Source organism: Bubalus bubalis, chromosome 2, assembly GCF_019923935.1.
Source record: "Bubalus bubalis isolate 160015118507 breed Murrah chromosome 2, NDDB_SH_1, whole genome shotgun sequence".
Lineage (NCBI taxonomy): Eukaryota > Metazoa > Chordata > Mammalia > Artiodactyla > Bovidae > Bubalus > Bubalus bubalis.
The window spans coordinates 80,415,016-80,435,390 of NC_059158.1; the positions used below are offsets into that span (position 1 = coordinate 80,415,016).

The 20,375-nt window shown below is 37.2% G+C and overlaps 1 long non-coding RNA gene and 1 pseudogene across 8 annotated transcripts in view; one reads left to right on the forward strand and one right to left on the reverse strand.

Moving 5' to 3' along the window:
- LOC102411733 overlaps window positions 1–20,375 on the reverse strand; it is a 97,197-nt gene that overhangs the window by 29,671 nt on the left and 47,151 nt on the right. For 6 of the 8 annotated variants that reach the window (XR_006547542.2, XR_006547536.2, XR_006547533.2 and 3 more), the window contains exons 4-5: window positions 20,194–20,280; window positions 14,232–14,373 (exon numbers count right to left, since the gene is read on the reverse strand). This is a non-coding gene — a long non-coding RNA (uncharacterized LOC102411733). The remainder of the gene's footprint in view (window positions 1–14,231; window positions 14,374–20,193; window positions 20,281–20,375) is intronic. The other 2 variants (XR_006547539.2, XR_006547543.2) reach the window with 1 other exon arrangement.
- On the forward strand, window positions 1,639–3,926 carry LOC102411393 (annotated as a pseudogene).

The window sequence follows — 20,375 nt, forward strand, 5'->3', positions numbered from 1 at the left end:
TGCACTTCAATGTTCATTGTAGCACTATTTACAATAGCCAAGACATGGAAGCAGCCTAAATTTCCATTGACAGAGGAATGGATAAAGAAGATGTGGTACATATATACAATGCAATATTACTCAGCCATTAAAAACAAATGAAATAATGCCATCTTCAGCAACACGGATGGACCTGAAGCATATCATACTAAGTGGAGTAAGTTACACAGAGAAAGACAAATAGCATATGATATCACGTATATGCAGAACCTTAAAAAATGATACAAATTAACTTATTTATAGAACAGAAACAGACTCATAGACTTAAAAAACAGACTTATGATTATCAGAGGAGAAGGGTGAAGAGCAGGGAAGATTCAGAATTTGGGATTGACATGTACACACTGCTATATTTAAAACAGATAACCAGCAAGGACCAACTGCATAGCACAGGGAAGTCTGCTCAGTATTTTTTAACAACCTAAATGAGAAAAGAATTTGATAAAGAACAGAAGCACATATGTGCATAACTGAATCATTTTGCTGTACACCTGAAACACACTGTTAATCTAAACTCTAATGTAAATTTTTTAAATTAATAAAATAAAAAATTAGGAGTTAGTTCTTTGAAAAACTAAACAAAAGTGATAAACCTTTCACCAGACTCATCAAGAAAAACAGGGAGGGGCCCCAAATCAATAAAATCAGAAATGAAAGAGAAGAAGTTACAATTGACACCACAGAAATACAAAAGATCACAGGAGATTATTGTGAACAACTATATGTCAATATCATGTGAAATGCCAGGCTGGATGAATCACAAGCTGGAATCAAAATTGCTGGGAGAAATATCAACCACCTCAGATATGCAGATGATACCACTTTAAAGGCAGAAAGTGAAGAGGAATTAAAGAGCCTCTTGATGAAGGTTAAAAAGGAGAGTGAAAAAGCTGACTTAAAACTCAACATTCAAAAAATGAAGATCATGGCATCTGGCCCTATCACTTAATGACAAACAGAGGGGGAAAAAGTGGAAACAGTGTCAGATCTCATTTTCTTGGGCTCCAAAATCAATGTGGACGGTGACTGCAGCCATGAAATTAAAAGATACTTGCTCTTTGGAAGAACAGTTATGACAAACCTAGACAGTGTATTAAAAAGCAGAGAAATCACTTTGCCAATAAAGGTCTTTATAGTCAAAGCTATGGTTTTCCAGTAGTCATGTATGGATGTGCGAGTTTGGTCCATAAAGGAGGCTGAATGCTGAAGAACTGATGCTTTCAAATTGTGGTGCAAGAGAAGACTCTTGAGAGTCCCTTAGACAGCAAGCAGATCAAACCAGTCAATCCTAAAGGAAATCAACCCTTCCAATTCATTGGAAGGACTGATGCTGAAGCTCCAATACTTTGGCCACCTGATGCAAAGAACTGGCTCATTGGAAAAGACCCTGATGATGGGAAAGATTGAGGGCAAGAGGAGAAAGGGATGAAAGAGGATGAGATAGTTGGAGGGCATCACTGACTCAAGAGACATGAGTCTGAGGAAACTCAAGGAGATAGTGAGGGACAGGGAAGTCTGGTGTGCAGCAGTTCATGGGGTCGCAAAGAGTCAGACACCACTAAGTGACTAATAACAACAACAACATATGTCAATAAAATGGACAATCTAGAAGAAACAGATTCCTAGAAATGTACAATCTTCCAGGACTAAACCAGAAAGAAATAGAAAAACATGAATTGAGCAACTATCAGCAATAAAACCAACTCATTTAAAAAAAAAAAAAAGGCAAAGCAAACAAAAACTCCCAACAAAAGTCCAGGATTAGATGGCTTCACAGATGTATTCCACCAAACATTTAGAGATGAGTTAACACCTATCCTTCTCAAATTATTACCAAAAAAATTTCAGAGGAAGGAGGAAGACTTACAAACTTTTTCTATGAAGCTTGCATCACCCTGACACCAAAAGCATAGATATCAAAAAAAAAGAAAAGAAAAGAAAATTACTGTCTGAAATCACTGATGAACATAGATGCAAAAATCCTCAACAAATTAACAACTGAATCTAGCAATACATTAGGGTGATCATAAAATATGATCAAGGGGGATTTATCCCAGGGGTGCAAGAATGGTTCAATATCTACAACTCATGTGATACACACTGCATAAAAAAATTGAACAAAACACTAGCTAGAGCATCCAGAGCCCCATAGGAACTGAACTGGTAACTAGCAGCAAATCCACAGAGAAGGAAATGGCAACCCACTCCAGTACTCTTGCCTGGAGAATCCCAGGGACAGGGGAGCCTGGTGGGCTGCCATCTATAGGGTTGCACAGAGTTGGACACGACTGAAGCAACTTAGCAGCAGCAGCAGCAGCAAATCCACTCTAGGGGCTAAGATGGATCTTATGCTCAATGGTATAGGGTATTATCTGTTTGTGCTATACATATATCCTGCCACATAGCCAGAAGATGACATCTGACAATTTATTAGCCTCCTGATTATAACAAATCTCAGTATGTATAACTTTTATTCCTTCTTTGCAACATTGAGTTATTATTTTGTCTACGATCTTTCCTTAATGAAAGACAATTTTTAAAGAATCAGGTCTATTGATAGATTATGCATTCTGTCCAGCCAATGCCATGGATCAGCACCCCATATTTCCTCCGTTCCTGCTAGAGGTGAGAGGTTACAGCAGATTGTATAATGGCATAGGAGAGTTTCCATACAGTTGGTTTTAACTCATTGCTGGTATCTTTACTTGTCTCTTTTTCACTTACATGCTGATCTACTGGATTCACAGAGGCTTTTATCAGAGACTTGTATATATAACCGCTTACACAAACCTCATCACATCTGGAAGGTTCTGACTTCATTTGTAAGTCATGCTTTTCACTTTCTGGATGACGTCCTTCAGAGTCTGCCTTACCACAGATATCCTTTTATCTTTCCTTTACACATAGTAGTTTGTTTAGGTTCATATATCCTGGTCAATATTTATAGTTTCTATTCATGATGGTGATATTCACATTCCCTAAATCTTAAGGCCTTAATTATTAATGGCTCAACTCATCATATGGACTACCACATGCTCGTTGACCACAGTATTTCACACTGTGGGATAGAACTGGAGTCTTGTTAAAAAAATCCCTCTTCCTTTGAAGGCAATGGACCACTCAGTTACGTGAGGATGACAAGAAGAAAGCAAAAGTCATGTAGGAAATGCTTGTAAAAATGAAAAGTTATTCAATATAGAGTTCATAAAGACTGAGTAGATGACTGCCCAATTGTTAAATATTTTTGATAAAGAAAGATAATCTACATATGTTCAGCCAAGAGGCATAACAATTGAACAGTATTATTTGAAATTCAGTACTGCTGGTACAGCTGAGGAATGATCACAATGATAGGTCAAGGGAATGTGATGTGAACACCAAGATTTTAATTAACTTGATGGACAGCACTTTTGATATGTTTCAAAGTTATAATTATATGATGTTCTATAAAAGGAAATAATTGCCGAATATTTAGGTCTATCACTGAAGATTAATTTTGAAATCTTATTTTCCTTCCTTTTTCTCCATTTTTCTAAACTTCCTCTGTAAAAGAAGATTTAACAAATACCTTCATAAAGAAATGTCATGTGTTGTAACAAATGTTAGGAAAATAAGGTTTGCAAAGTCATTCTATAAGCTATTTATGTAAAATCAATAAAAGCTGATTATGAATGTTAAAAATTGAATAAAATAATCTCATCTGAACAGATGCAGAAAAAGCTTTTGACAAAATTTAACATTCACTTATGATTAGCTCTTTATATTAACTTTGTGAAGTGGTAACACACCTCAACACAATAAAATCCATATATGATAAGCCCACAGCTAACATACTCTATAATAAAAAGCTGAAAGCATTTCCTCTAAGATCAGGAACAAGACAAGAATGTCCCCTCTCCCCACTTTTATTCAACACAGTATTGGAAATCTTATTCACAGCAATCAGATAAGAAAAATAGGAAAGAAAGAAGTAAAATTGTCACTGTTTTCAGATGCCATGATAGTACACACAGAAAATCCTAAAGACATCACTGAAAAACAACTAGAATTCAATGAATTCGGTAAGGCTGCATGATATGAAATTAATATATAGAAATCTGCTGCATTTCTGTACACTGATAATGAATTGTCAGAAGTTTTTTTTTAAAGTCTCATTTATCATATCAAAAAGAATAGGATACCTAGGAATAAGTCCAATTAGGGAGATAAAAATACTTGTACTTGGAAAACTATGAGACATTGTAAAAAAAACTGAAGATGACAGAAACAGATGGAAAGATATATAATGTTCATTAACTGGGAGAAATAATATTATTAAAATGTCTATTTCCCAAAGCAATCTACATATTCAATGAAATTCCTACCAAAATACCAAACATGTTTAACATAATTAGAATAATTCTAAAATTTGAATGTAAACACAACAGACCCCGAATAGCCAAAACAATCTTGAGAAAAGAAGAGAGCTGGAGGTATCATGTTCCCTGGCTTCAGACTATAACAAAGCTACAGTAATCAAAACAGTATCAGTTCAGTTCAGTTGCATCTGACTCTTTGTGACCCCATGGACTACAGCATCCCAGGCTTCCCTGTCCATCACCAACTCCCGGAGCTTGCTCAAACTCATGTCCATTGGGTCTGTGATGCCGTCCAACCATCTCACCCTCTGTCATCCCCTTCTCCTCCCACCTTTAATCTTTCCCAGCATCAGGGTCTTTTCCAGTGAGTCAGTTCTTCACATGAGGTGGCCAAAGTACTGGAGTTTCAGCTTCAGCATCAGTCCTTCCAATGAACACCCAGGACTGATCTCCTTTAGGATGGACTGGTTGGATCTCCTTGCAGTCCAAGGGACTCTGAAAAGTCTTCTCCAACACCACAGTTCACAAGCATCAATTCTTCGGCGCTCAGCTTTCTTTATAGTCCAACTGTCACATCCATACGTGACTACTGGAAAAAACATAGCTTTGACTAGACGGACCTTCGTCTGCAAAGTATAGTACTGGCTATACTTTACTATATACTATATACAGTATAGCGCTGGCACAAAAACACACAAACAGATCAAAAGGAAAAGAACAGAGAATCCAGAAATAAACTCACACACTTATGGTTAACTCATCTATAACAAAGGAGGCACGAATTTACAATTGGGAAAAGACAATCTTTTCAATAAGTACTGCTGAGAAAACTGAACAACTCTAGGCAAAAGAATGGAATCAGAATGTTTCCTCACATCATCTACAAAAATGAACTCAAAATGAATTCAAGTCCAAAAGGTAAGACCAGAAACCATAACATTCCTTGAAGAAAATATAAGAATACTCCTTGATATAAATCATAGTAATATTCATTTGCTTCCTAACACAAAGGAAAACAAAAGCAAAAGCAGACAAAGAGGATCTAATTAAAGTGGCAAAGAAAACTATTAACAAAATGAAAAGACAACCTGTAGAGTGAGAGAAAATATTTGTAAATGATGACCATAAAGGGGTTAATATCTAAAATATATAAAGAGCTCATACACAACTAAATATCAAAAAAGCAAACAATTCAATCAAAAATGGGCACAAAACCCGAACATTTTTCCAAACATACTGATTGCTAATAGGAACATGAAAAAGATACTTAACATCACTAATCAGAGAAATGCAAATCAGAATCACAATGAAATACCTCCATACCTGTCTGAATGGCTATCATCAAAAAGGACCACAAAAAACAAATGCCGATGAGGATGTGGAGAAAAGAGAACCCTTGTCTACTGGAAATTGGTGCATCTATCATCAAAAAGGATAAGGAATAAACTACCCACTCCAGTATTCTTGGGCTTCCCTTGTGGCTCAGCTTGTAAAGAATCCACCTGCAATGAGGGAGACCTGGGTTCGATCCCTGGGTTGGGAAGATCCCGTGGAGAAGGGAAAGGCTACCCGCTCCAGTATTCTGGCTAGGAGAATTCCGTGCACTGTATAGTCCATGGAGTTGCAAAGAGTCGGACATGACTGAGCAACTTTCACTTCTTCACTTGTCAAAAACAGTATAGGGGTTCCTCAGCAAACAAAAAATAGTACTAAATAACCCAACAATTCCACTTATGGAAACATAAAAAGGTAGCATAAAAATCACTAGCTATGATAAATAGCAAAAGTTAGAGTCTATAATATAGTAATGGTAGTGTACAATAAAATTAAACACTAAAAGTGTAGTGAAGTCGCTCAGTCATATCCAACTCTTTGCAACCCCATGGACTGTAGCCTACCAGGCTCCTCTGTCCATGGGATTTTCCAGGCAATAGTACTGGAGTGGATTGCCATTTCCTTCTCCAGGGGATCTTTCCAACCCAGGGATTGAACCCGGGTCTCCTGCATTGTAGACAGATGTTTTACCGTCTGAGCCACCTAAAACTAAAAAAGCCTTGTTAGTTATATGTAATGTAAAAATATGCAAATTTTAACAACAATAATCTAAAATGTGAGGGGTAGGAGAAGAAAAAGTGTAAAGTTTAGGACTTCTACTAAAATGAAGTTGTTATCAATTTAAAATCAAGTGTTATAATTTTAAGATATTTTAGGTAATCTTCATGGCAATGATAAAGTAAAGACCTGTAACAATTGAACAAAAGAACAAGAAAAAGAAGTCAAAGAATACTGATGCCAAAAGACATCAAAATATGCAAAATGATGGCAGGATAAGAAACAAGGAACAATGGATCTACAAAATAATCAGAAAACAATTAACAAAATGGCAATAGTAAATTCTTGCCTATCAATAGTTACTAACATATGAAATTCTCCAATCAAAAGACACAGAATTGGGCCTCCCTAGTGGTCTAGTGGTTAAAAATCCATCTGTCAATGCAGGGGACATGGGTTTGATCACTGTCCTAGGAAGATCCCACACGCCACGAAGCAACTGAGCCTGTGCATCGCAACTACTGAGGCCCCTGTGCCTAGAGCTGGTGCTCTGCAGCAACGAGAAGGCCATACACTGCAACAAAGAGCAGCCCTGCTCCACACCCTTCCCTCCCCGATTCCCCTACCACAACTAGAGAAAGCCCATGCAGCAACAAAGACCCACCCAAATAAAAAACAAATAAATAAATTAAAAAAAAAAAAGACAGAATGGCTAAATAGATAGGAAAACAATATCCAAAAATATACTACCTTATAGAGAGTCCCTTTACCATAAAGACATAAACAGAGAGAAGGGATGGAGAAAGACATTTCAAGCAAATGGTAATATCCCACTGTTTACAAATAAGGCAGGGGGAGCTATACTTACATCAGACAAAATGAACTTTAAAAACAGTTTTTCTTAAAAAAGGCCATTATATATTACATAATAAAAAAGGTAAATAACATCATGTTATAGCAATTGTAAATATCTGTGCACCCAAAAAAGCACCTAAATGCATAAAACAAAACTAATAAAGCTAAAAGGAGAAATAAACATGAATACAATAATAGTTTGTGATTTTAATACTCTACTGTCAACAATGGATAGATCATTCAGAAAGATAATAAACTGAATTTAAACACTACACACCAACCTAGACAGCATATTAAAAAGCAGAGACATTACTTTGCCAACAAAGGTCCATCTATTCAAAGCTATGGTTTTTCCAGTAGTCATGTATGGATGTGACAGTTGGACTCTAAAGAAAGCTGAGCACTGAAGAATTGATGCTTTTGAACTGTGGTGTTGGAAAAAACTCTTGAGAGTCCCTTGAACTGCAAAGAGATCCAACCAGTCCATCCTAAAGAAAATCATTCCTGAATATTCATTGGAAGGACTGATGCTGAAGCTGAAACGCCAATATTTGGCCACCTGATGTGAAGAACTGATTCATTTGAAAAGACCTTGATGCTGGGAAAGATTGAAGGCGGGAGGAGACGACAGAGAATGAGATGGTTGGATGGCATCACAGACTCAATGGACAGGAGTAAGCTCTGGGAGTTGGTGATGGATAGGGAAGCCTGGCGTGCTGTAGTCCATGGGGTCGCAAAGAGTCAGACACGACTAAGCGACTGAACTGAACTGATCAAATAATATAACAGACATATATAGAACATTCTAGTCAACAACAGCAGAATTCATATTCTTAAGTGCAAATGGAACTGTTTTTTAGGACAGCCCAAATGTTAGGCCATGAAACAATTCTTCAAGAAAACTGAAATCATAACAAGAGGTAAACTGGAAAAGGTTCATATATGCATAGAAATTAAACACTTTACTGAACAACCAACAGATTGAAGAGGAAATTAAAGACAGTAAAGTTTTGAGACAAATTAAAATGGAAACACAGCATACCTGACCTTATGCAGAAAGAACAGTTCTAAGAGCAAAGTTTGTAGCAATAAACACCTACACTAAAGAGCAGGAATGATCCCAACAACCTAATTCTATTCCTTAGGAACTAGAAAAATAAGGTGACCTCAAGTTAGCAGAAGGAAGGAAATAAAGGTTAAAGCAGAAATTAAGGAAATAGAGAACAGAAGAATAGAAAACACTAAGCAAACTAAAAGTTGGTTCTTTGAAAAGAAAGAAAACCTACAAACTCTAAGGTAGACTAACCAAGGAAAAGGAGAGAAGACCTAAATCAAAATTGTAAATGAAAAAGAAGACATCACAACTGATATAAACAGAAATAAAAAGAATCGTAAGATGCTACTGCAAACAACTATATGCTAACAAACTGGATAATCTAGAAGAAATGGAAAAAAATCTTAGAAAACATACAACCTACCATGACTAAAGCAGGAATAGAAAATCTGAACAGACCAATTACTAGGAAGGATATTGAATCAGTAATCAAAAACCTCCCAGTGAAGAAAAACCCAGGACCAGACTGCTTCACTGGTGAATTTTACCAAACATTTACAGAATAATTAAGATAAAATTATTCTCAAACTCTTCCAAAATATTGAAGAGGGAAGACTTCCAAACTCACTTTACAAGGCCAGCATTCTCCTGATAATCAGCTATCCTGATATCTGATTGACATCAAAGTCAGATAAGGACACTACAATAAAACTATGCCCAATAGTTGCAAGAAGTCTCAATAGAATACTAGCAAAACCAAATTTAGCAGTACATTAAAAGAATCATTCACCTTGATCAAGTGGAATTTATCCTGGGATGAAAGGATTGCTCAACATATGCAAATCAATGTGATACATTACATTAATAAAATGGAAGAAAAGAATCATATGATAATCTCAATAGATACAGAAAAGCATTTGACAAAACTTAACATCTGTTCATGATAAAAAACACTTAACAAATTAGGTCTAGAAGGAACATATCTCAACATAATAAAAGACCACAAATGACAAGCCCACAGCCAACATTATACTCAATGGTGAAAAGTTTAAAGCTTTTCTTCTAAAATCAGGAACAGGACAAGTGTGCCTACTCTCATCACACCTAATCAATATAGTACTGTTAAGTCTTTGCTAGAGCAATTGGAAGAGAAAAATAAAGGTATCAGAATTGGAAAGGAAGAAGTCATACTGTCTCTATTTGCAGATGACATGATTTTATACATAGAAAATCCTACAAATTTCACCAAAAACCTGTTAGAACTCATCAGTGAATTTGGTAAAGTTGCAGGGTACAAAATTAACATGAAAAAATCAGTAGCATTTCTACACACTAACAATTTTATGAAAAATATGTCAATTCCATTTATAATAGCATTAAAAATCATAAAATACTTAGGAATAAATTTAACCAAAGAGGTAAAAAATTTCTACTCTGAAAATTACATTTTTATTGATGAAGGAAATAGGAGACACAAATAAATGGAAAGGTATTTATGTTCATGGACTGGAAGATTAATATTGTTGAAATGTCAGTACCACCAAAAGCCATCTATAGATTCAATGCAATCCCTGGAGCTTGGGATTAAAATATACACACTACTATATACAAACAAAATAGATAACCAAAAAGTACCTACGGTATAGCACAGGGAACCACACAATATCTTATAATAAACTGTAATGGAAAATAATCTAAATATATTCATATATTACATATAAATAAAAATTTTCCATATCTATGTGTGTGTACATATATACAAACACACCTGAATCACTTTGCTGTATATCTAAACCTAACAAAACATTGTAAATTAACTATATTTCAATAAAAATTGAGAAATAAGATTTTAATGACACTTTTACAGAAATACAAAAAACACTTCTAAAATTAGTATGTTAAAGTATTCTAAAAATATCACCAAAAACCCTGAATAGCCAAAATAATAAAGAAGAACAAAGAAGGAGGTATCACACTTCCTAATTTCAAGCTCTACTATAAAGCGATAGCTTTATAAAGTATATAGTAGAACATAAAGCTTTAATTAAAGGAGTGTGGTAAGGGCATTAAAAAAACACAAAGAATCCAGTGGAACAGAATCCAGAATATACCTAATAAATAGGCACAGAAGGAACATATCTCAACATAATAAAGGCCATAAATGACAAGCACCCGGCCAACATCATAAATTATACAAGGTCAAGTAATATTTGACAATGTTGAAGCTGAAATTCCAATACTTTGGCCACCTGATGCAAAGAACTGACTCACTAGAAAAGACCCTGATGCTGGGAAAGATTGAAGGCAGGAGAAGAAGGGGATAACAGAGGATGAGATAGTTGGATGGCATCACCGACTCAATGGACATGAGTCTGAGTAAACTCCGGGAGTTGGTGATGGACAGGGAGGCCTGGCATGCTGCAGTACATGGGGTCGCAAAGAGTCAGACACGACTGAGCAACTGAACTGAATATTTGACAATGGAGCCAAGAATACTCAATGGAAAACAGAAAATCTGTTCAATAAATGCTGGTGGGCAAAGAGGATAGAATGTGAAAGTGAAGTCGCTCAGTCATGTCCGCCTCTTTGCGACCCCGTGGACTGTAGCCTACTAACTTCCTCCGTCCATGCGATTTCCAGGCAAGAATACTGGAGTGAGTTGCTATTTCCTTCTCCAGGGGATCTTACTGACCCAGGGATTGAACCCGGGTCTCCCTCATTGTAGGCAGATGCTTTACTGTCTGAGCCACCAGGAAAGTCCCAAAGAGGATATTCACATGTAAAGGAATCAAATTTGACCCCTATCTTATACCACTCACAAAAATTAACTCAAAATGGGTGAAATACTTAAATCCATTAAGTACTAAGTAGTAAGAACTGAAACCATGAAACTTCTAGGAGAAAACATAGCAAAAAAAAAGCTTCGTGATATGAGTCTTCTTAATGTGTTTTTTTGAAATCATACCCAAAGTACAAGCAACAAAAGCAATAACAAACATGTGGGACTACATCAACTAAAAGGCTTCTGCATAGCGAAAGAAACTATCAACAACATGAAAATAAAGTCTATGGAATAGCAAAATATTTGCAAACCATGTATCTATTATTTATAAAATATAAAAAGAATTCATACAATTTAGTAGCAAAACATTGAGTAATCCAATTTTAAAACGGGCAAAAAAACCTCAAAATATTTTTTTTTTTTTCAAATAACGTATACAAATGGCCATAGGCACATGAAGAGGTACTCAATATAACTAGTCATTAGAGAATTGCAAATTAAAACCACAATGAGATATCACTTTTTAAAAATTAATTTATTTTAATTGGAGGCTAATTACTTTACAATATTGTAGTGGTTTGTGCCATACATTGACATGAATCAGCCATGGGTGTACATGTGTTTCCCATCCTGAACCCCCCTCCCACCTCTCTCCCCATCCCATCCCTCAGGGTCATCCCAGTGCACCAGCCCCGAGCACCCTGCCTCATGCATCAAACCTGGACTGGTGATCCGTTTCACATATGATAATATACATGTTTCAATGTTCTCTCAAATCATCCCATGATAATAATCATGATTATTTTGACACCTTTCTTTGATACGTCAAGAGTTGTTTTAAGTGTGTTCTCGGCAGCAGCCCCTTTCAGAGCCACCTGGCAGGAGGGCCAGTGCCGTGGGCTTTAACACACAACTTCTCACTTCTTACGGGGAAACAACTTTGACCCGCATGTCAGCTTTTTTGACGTGATAAAAGCCAATACTCGTAAACATTTTACTAAGTGACTTTTTAATTCCAACTATATTAAAGACAATGTCCCTGCTTAAAAAAAAAGAAAAAAAAAAGATAGCCACTTCTTATAATGATCTTTATCCAAAAGACAAGAAACAACAAATATTGGTATGAATGTGGAGAAAAGGGAACCCTGAGTGATACTGGTAGGACTTTAAATTGGAGCAGCCACTATGGAAAACAGTACAAAATTTCCTCAAAAAATTAAAAATAGAGCTATTACATAATCCAGCAATTCCACTTCTGGGAATATATCCAAAGAAAATGAGAACATTAAATCAGATATCCGTAGCCCCTAGGTTCATAACATTATTTACAATAGCTAAGACATGAAAACAAGCTAATGCCCATCAACGGATTTGGATAAAGAGGATGTAGTATTATAGAAATACAATGGACTATTATTCAGCCATTAAAAATGAACAGATTCTACCATTTGCAACAACACAGATGGACCTTGAAGGTATGTTAGTTGCTCAGTCATGTTCTGCTCTTTGTGACCCCATGGACTGTAGCCTGCCAGGCTCCTCTGTCCATGGAATTCTCCAGGCAAGAATACTGGAGCGGGTAGCCACTCCCTTCTCCAGGGTATTGCCCTGCCCTAGGGATCAAACCAGAGTCTCCTGCATTGCAGGCAGATTCTTTACCATCTGAGCTACCAGGGAGTGAAATAAATCAGCAAAACAAACACTATATGAGCTCACTTATGGAATCTAAAAAACAAACATACCAAACTCATACAAAAAGATCAGAGATCAGACTGGTTATTAGAGGGGGTGGTGATGGGGTGAGGAGAAGGAGTAAGTGGGAAGAAATTGGTTAAACTGTACAAACTTCCAGTTATAAGTAAGTACTAGAAATGTAAGCTACCTGATACAGTTAACACTACTGTATGACATATAGGAAATTTGTTAAAAGAGCAGGTCCCAAGAGTTCTCATTACAAGGTGAATTTTTTTCTTTTGGGATGTTCAGTCACTTCAGTCATGTCCAATTCTGGGTGACCCCATGGACTATAGCCCACCAGACTTCTCTATCCATGGGGATTCTCTAGGCAAGAAAACTGCAGTGGGTTGCCATGCCCTCCTCCAGGGGATCTTTCCAACCCAAGGACTGAACCCACATCTCATGTCTCCTGCATTGGCAGGTGGGTTCTTTACCAACTAGCGCCACCTGGGAAGCCCTTTTGGTATATCTATGAACTGACGAACGTTAACTTAATTTACTGTTATCATTTCAGAATCTATGTAAATCAAATCATGTTATACACTTTAAACGTTATACTGCAGTGCATGTCAATTATTTCCCAATAAAACTGGAAAAAATAGTTGAATGAATAAAAAAAAGTAGTGGATGTTTGATGGGAGACCAAAGGGTTCACATGAAAAAGAATTCACTGGGTTGTGTATTTTACTAATTTAAGAAGGGTACAAAACTTTGTTTGGAAATAAAAAATGTTACTCTTAGTCTAAGGTCTACCTACAGTTTCCTGATCACAATTTTTGTCTCACTTTTCCATGAAGACATGATGTTCTTTTGACAATTTTCAGAGTTACCTTTCTATTCTCATTTAGCAAAGCACCCTCACCATTCATCCTTCCAAGCTTTAAGGAATAAAAGGTCAAGCAGATGAGGCAAAGTCTCAGATTGTTTCCTTCACAAAATGAACCAAATGTTTTCTAAAGCAAGAACCCAGAGAGCCGTCATTAGTGGGTAGCACTGATATGGAGATTAGGGGACTCCCATCTCCTTACACATTTTCAAAATAGATTAATGTGAATGAACATTACAATTCTGTTGCCAAATGCCTTCAGGAGTGTGAAAATGAATAGGTAAAAATTGAGAAATCTCTCAGATAAACACTTCTCTTCGAACAAAGAGCAGATATAACAAATTACAGTGTGCTATAATTTGGAAGGGCTTCTTGAGAAGACACATGTCTTTAAAAATTAAGTATATGTTCAGCTTTAATGGTAAACTTTATAAGTACTCATGCCATTGGGTAGCACAGAAGGCAAGTTGAATTAGAAAGGCTATAAAACAAGACATGAACAAATGAAAATATAGTCAAAGTTCTCACTTTTTTTCTGTTCCCATAAAATGCCCTGGATCTGTCTGATTGTTTCTTGAAGAGTTTCTTTACTCCATATGCTTCTCTTGGTATTTTTTATGTTGCCACAGGGTGCTTTCGTTTACTGTTGAACACAGATATAAAAAACAATCTGTAATGAAAACCACAAAAGCCCACAACTCAGAAATGAAGCATATACACTTCCAAGTATATTAATTTTACTGAAAAGTTACATAAGTACAATATTTCTCAACTTCAAATGGGCAAACTAACCCGCTGGTAGGGAAAGACTTTTCTCGAGTGAAAGCATTAAGCGTTTTGTCTGTGACAATCCTAAATGGAGAACACTGTTCACTTATTTTATTCCTACTGTCCTAGCCTGGAACTAGGTCTTTGTACATCTTGGTGGATATATACTTCTGCTATTACAATGTGTATGGCCAATAATTATTTTTATAACAGCACCTAAACTGAATGCCAAGAACTGTTGATGCTTTAAAAGAAACTGATACAGTGAACTTTAGGAAATACAGAATACCTAGCCAGAAAATCTCTCCATTTAACTAAAAGGAACATTAACGCTTAGGATTTTCAGTTTTGACTAAAAGAGGAGGAAAACAAAAAATTCTAAACTGGAAATGCTCTACCATAAACCTGCTTTTCTGTTAAAGATATTTTGCTAAAATCGTGCATAAATGGAATCGAAGCTAGACATCTATTTTTTCCTCCACAATCTCAATTACCAATAGAAAACCAAAGCAAACTTTAGAAACGATATAAATTATTCACATAGTAATTGAGTTTTTCCAAGTCAATTATGGACTAAACTAAACAAGCAGACACCCAACAAACATTTGTCCATTCCTCCTTTTATTTGCCAACAGTGAAGACTCAAACTAAGCTCTTTTAAAAATGTTTTCCCAATTTTTGGCTCTGAGAAAAACAGATACATTATAATATCTGAGAGCTTACATTCAGGAGAACATTTCAACAGAAGCCACGAATGTGAGAAATTCTACGCTCCAGTCATGTCTGTTTGCATATGGAGAAAGCAGGGCCCAGAGAGATGAAGTTCTTGGCCTACACTGCACACAGCTTGGTAGTGGCAGAGCCAAGACAAGAACTTAAATAGCTTTACCTCCAGGCTCATGATCTTCCCATGGTGTCATGCTGCCACAGATGTTGCAGCCTTAACTATCTATCCCTCCCATACTACTCCAATGATTCTCTAGGCTTCTATAAATGCTAACTCATCTGAGGAATTAGTAAAGGGAATACCTCAATTAGATACTAAGGCAGTGTATGATCATGCATCAAGTTAACTGCAATTCTTTCAGAGTCCTGAATGACAGACCATTGAATGAACCCCCACATTGGCCACTGGTACCTGGTCAGTTTACAATTGACCTGCTTTTTATAGCCGATTACATGGTAAACATTTTTCCTTTTCTTTTCTAGCTTTGAGGTGTAACTAACAAAAATTATATGTGTTTAAGTCTGCAACTTGATTCTTTGATAACATATACCTTGTGAAGTGAGCTATGTGGTAAGCATTTTTATGCTGGCTTAGGTGAAATTATAATTTACATAATAATTTACTTATAAGTAAAACCAGCATAAAAATGCTTACTATGAAGCTCAATTCACAAGGTATATGTATATCAAGAATGCTTAGGAAACACTACTATGAATAAAACTAGTGGACGTGATACAATTTCAGCTGAGCTATTTAAAATCCTAAAAGATGATACTGTTAAAGTGCTGCACCCAACATGTCAGCAAATTTGGAAAACTCAGCAGTGACCACAGGACTGGAGAAGGTCAGTTTTCATTCCAACCTCAAAGAAAGGGGGTCAGTTTTCATTCCAACCCCAAACTACCACACAACTGCACTCATTTCACATGCTAGCAAGGTAATGCTCAAAATCTTTCAAGCTAGGCTTCAACAGTATATGAGCCAAGAACATCCAGATGTACAAGCTAGATTTAGAAAGGGCAGAGGAATCAGAGAGCAAATTGCCAACATCTGTTGGATCACAGAAAAAGCAAGGAAATTCCAGAAAAACATCTACTTCTACTTCATTGACTATGCTAAAGCCTTTGACTGCATGGATCACAACAAACTATAGAAAATTCTTAAAGAGATGGGAATACCAGACCACCTTACCTGTCTCCTGAGAAACCTGTATGCAAGTCAAGAAGCAAGAGTTAGAACCAGACATGGAACAATGGACTTGTTCAAAATTGGGAAAGGATTACATCAAGGCTATATATTGTCACCATGCTTATTTAACTTATATGCAGAGTACATCACGCAACATGATAGGCTGGATAAATCAGAAGCTGGAATCAAGACTGCCGGGAGAAACATCAACAACCTCAGATATGCAGATCATACCACTCTAAGGGCAGAAAGCAAAGAGGAATTAAAGAGCCTCTTGATGAAGGTGAAAGAGAAGAGTGAAAAAGCTGGCTTAAAACTCAGCATTCAGAAAACTAAGATTGTGTCATCCAGTCCTATCACTTCAAGGCAAACAGATAGATGAAAAGTGGAAGCAGCAATAGATTTTATTTTCCTGGGCTCCAAAATCACTGCGGATGGTGACTGCAGCCACAATATTAAAAGATGCTTGCTCCTTGGAAGAAAAGCTATTAAAAAACCTGCTGCTGCTGCTAAGTCGCTTCAGTCATGTCTGACTCTGTGCGACCCCATCGATGGCAGCCCACCAGGCTCCCCCATCCCTGGGATTCTCCAGGCAAGAATACTGGAGTGGGTTGCCATTTCCTTCTCCAATGCATGAAAGTGAAAAGTGAAAGTAAAGTCGCTCAGTTGTGTCCGACTCTCAGCGACCCCATGGACTGCAGACCACCAGGCTCCTCAGTCCATGGGATTGTCCAGGCAAGAGTACTGGAGAGGGGTGCCCTTGCCTTCTCCCATGACAAAACCTAGACGGTATATTAAAAAGCAGAGATATCACTTGGCCAACAAAGGCTATGGCTTTTCCAGTAGTCATGTACGGATGTGAGAGTTGGAGCATAAAGAAGGCTGAGTGCCAAAGAATTGATGCTTTTGAACTGTAGTGCTGGAAAACACTCTTGAGAGTCTCTTGGACAGCAAGGCAATCAAACCAGTCAATCCTAAAGGAAATCAACCCTGAATATTCATTGGAAGGACTGATACTGAACCTCCAATACTTTGGCCACCTGATGCGAAGAGCCAACTCATTGAAAAAGACCCTAATGGTGGGAAAGACTGCGGGTAGGAGGAGAACAGCAGAGGATGAGATGGTTGGATGGCATCACCGACTCAACAGACATGAGTTTGAACAAAGTCCAGGAGATAGGGAAGGACAGGAAAACCTGGTGTGCTGTAGTCCAATGGGTCACAAAGCGTTGGACTCGACTTAACGAATGATCAACAATTTCACAAGGTTAAACCACAAAGAACATACTTTGTTAAAAAATATTATTGATGCTAAAATGACAGCACAAAGAAGAAGAAAAACATCTTACCAGACACATTCTCATGTACAGAAAGATCTATTTATTTTTGCTTTGGAAGCTCAGTTATGCTTGTTTAATGTAACATGTTTATAGTAAGAGAGCAGTTAATATATTAGTATCCATTACATTCCTGACAGGGAATTGAGTGCAAATAAATGGGACCTTAAGGAGACTTCTAATTCCTGCATTTATGCTTAGTCTGGGAGCCAGAGAAGAGACAAAGCAATGTGCAAAAGTATAAATATGCCTGACTCCTAGTGGGGTGATGTTCAGATGCCTTTTTGGCATCAACAAGCAAGTTCAACACATACAGATGTTAAAGACTTTTGTTTGTAGCATTGAAGCTTCTTTCCTCCAATGCACCTGTGCCGTGTCTGGTTGTTTCACTAGCTGAGTGGGCAGTTTTCTTAAGCTACTTTACATTTTTTTTAAATTTTATTTATTTTAATTGGAGGCTAATTACTTTACAATATTGTAGTGGTTTGTGCCATACATTGACATGAATCAGCCATGGGTGTACATTGTCTGTATCAGTTTGCTAGGGCTTCCATAATATACCACAAACTGGTGGTTAAATAATAGAAGTTCATTATCTCGCAGTTCTGAAAGCTGCTGCTGCTAAGTCGCTTCAGTCGTGTCCGACTCTGTGCGACCCCACAGACAGCAGCCCACCAGGCTCCTCCATCCCTGGGATTCTTCAGGCAAGAACACTGGCGTGGGCTGCCATTTTCTTCTCCAATGCATGAAGGTAAAAAATTAAAGTGAAGTCGCTCAGTCATGTCCGACTCTTCGTGACCCCATGAACTGCAGCCTACCAGGCTCCTCTGTCCATGGGATTTTCCAGGCAAGAGTACTGGAGTGCAGTGCCGTTGCCTTCTCCTGTTCTGAAAGCTGGAAGTCCTAAATCAAGGTGTCAGGAGGGTTGGTTCCTTCTGAAGACTGTGAGGAAAGGATCCATTTCATGCCTCCCCTAGTTTCAGAGAGCCTGCTGGCAATCTTTGCTGCTGCTGCAAAACTCCAATCTTTTTCCTTACAGGGCATGGCCATGGGATGATATTCTGGCCAATGAGATGTGAGAAGCAGCACTGAGAGCAGGTTCTGGGCAACATCCTGTTGAAAGTGGCTTTCCCTCCTCTTTCTCTGCCTCCCTGCCCTTCAGCTGGAATGGGAGCGGAGTAGGAGCCAGCTTCAACCTTACAGATGAGGGCAACACCTAGGGCAATAATTTTCAAACTTTGCTTTCTGGATTCCTTTACACTCTTACAAATTGAGGACCTCAAAGAGTTTTAACTTATCTATTGATATTTAGTGATGTTTAAAATGAAGTGAAAACATTTAAATACTTATTCTGAAAACACCAATACAGTATACTAACACATATATATGGAATTTAGAAAGATGGTAAGGATAACCCTGTATGCGAGACAGCAAAAGAGACACAGATGTATAGAACAGTCTTTTGGACTCTGTGGGAGAGGGAGGGGGGTATGATTTGGGAGAATGGCATTGAAACATGTATAATATCATATATGAAACGAATTGCCAGTCCAGGCTCGATGCAAGATACAGGATGCTTGGGGCTAGTGCACTGGGATGACCCAGAGGGATGGTTTGGGGAGGGAGGTGGGAGGGGGGGTTCAGGATGGGGAGCACGTGTACACCCGTAGCGGATTTATGTTGATTGGCAAAACCAATACAATATTGTAAAGTAATTAGCCTCCAATTAAAATAAATAAATTTATATTAAAAAAATAAAATTGAAATGATCATAAAATAAATAAATTTTAAAAATCACATATTCTTTTCAGAAAAAAACTTATTCTGAAGTAACAATCAATCCATTACATGTTAATGCAAACAAAATGTTTAGTGGAAGATAATACATGAAGCAATTCTGTTAAATGTGTGGCAGGTGTTTTACTGACATTTTTGTAAATCTCTTTAAAGTCTGACAATAGAAGACAGCTACACTCTCATATTCTGTGTTTAATTTATTGTTGTATCACATGTCATGTAATCTGTGGAATACTTCTGTGCATACACATGAGAAAATGACAAAATGCCTTCATAGTCTTCTGAAAATAAGTTCTTATGAAAATAAGATCACTGATTAAAAATATAGAAGATGACACAATCAGATGGAAAGATAAATTCATAGACTGGAAGGATGTTGTTAAATTGATGAGACTATCCAAGGCAAACTACAGATTCAATGCTATCTCTATCAAAAAACCAAAGGTATTTTTCATAGAGCTAGAACAAGTAATTCTAAAATTTGCACAGAAGCAAAAAGAGTCCTAATAGCCAAGGCAATCTTGAGAAAGAAGAACAGAGTGGAGGGATCATGCTCCTTGACTTCAGACCACACTGTCGACACAAAACTACGGAAATTAAAACAGTGTGCCACTGGCACAAACCACAAGGATCAGTGGGACAGAAGAGTCCAGAAATAAACCCACACACTTACGGTTAATTGATCAAAGCAGAGGAGGCAGGAAAACATATTGGCGGAAGGGTCATCTCTTCAATAAGTAGTCTTGGTAAAACAGGACAGCTACATGTAAAAGAAAGAAATTAGAACATTTCCTCATACCATATACAAAAATATATTCAAAAGAGATTGAAGACCTAAACGTAAGACCAGAAACC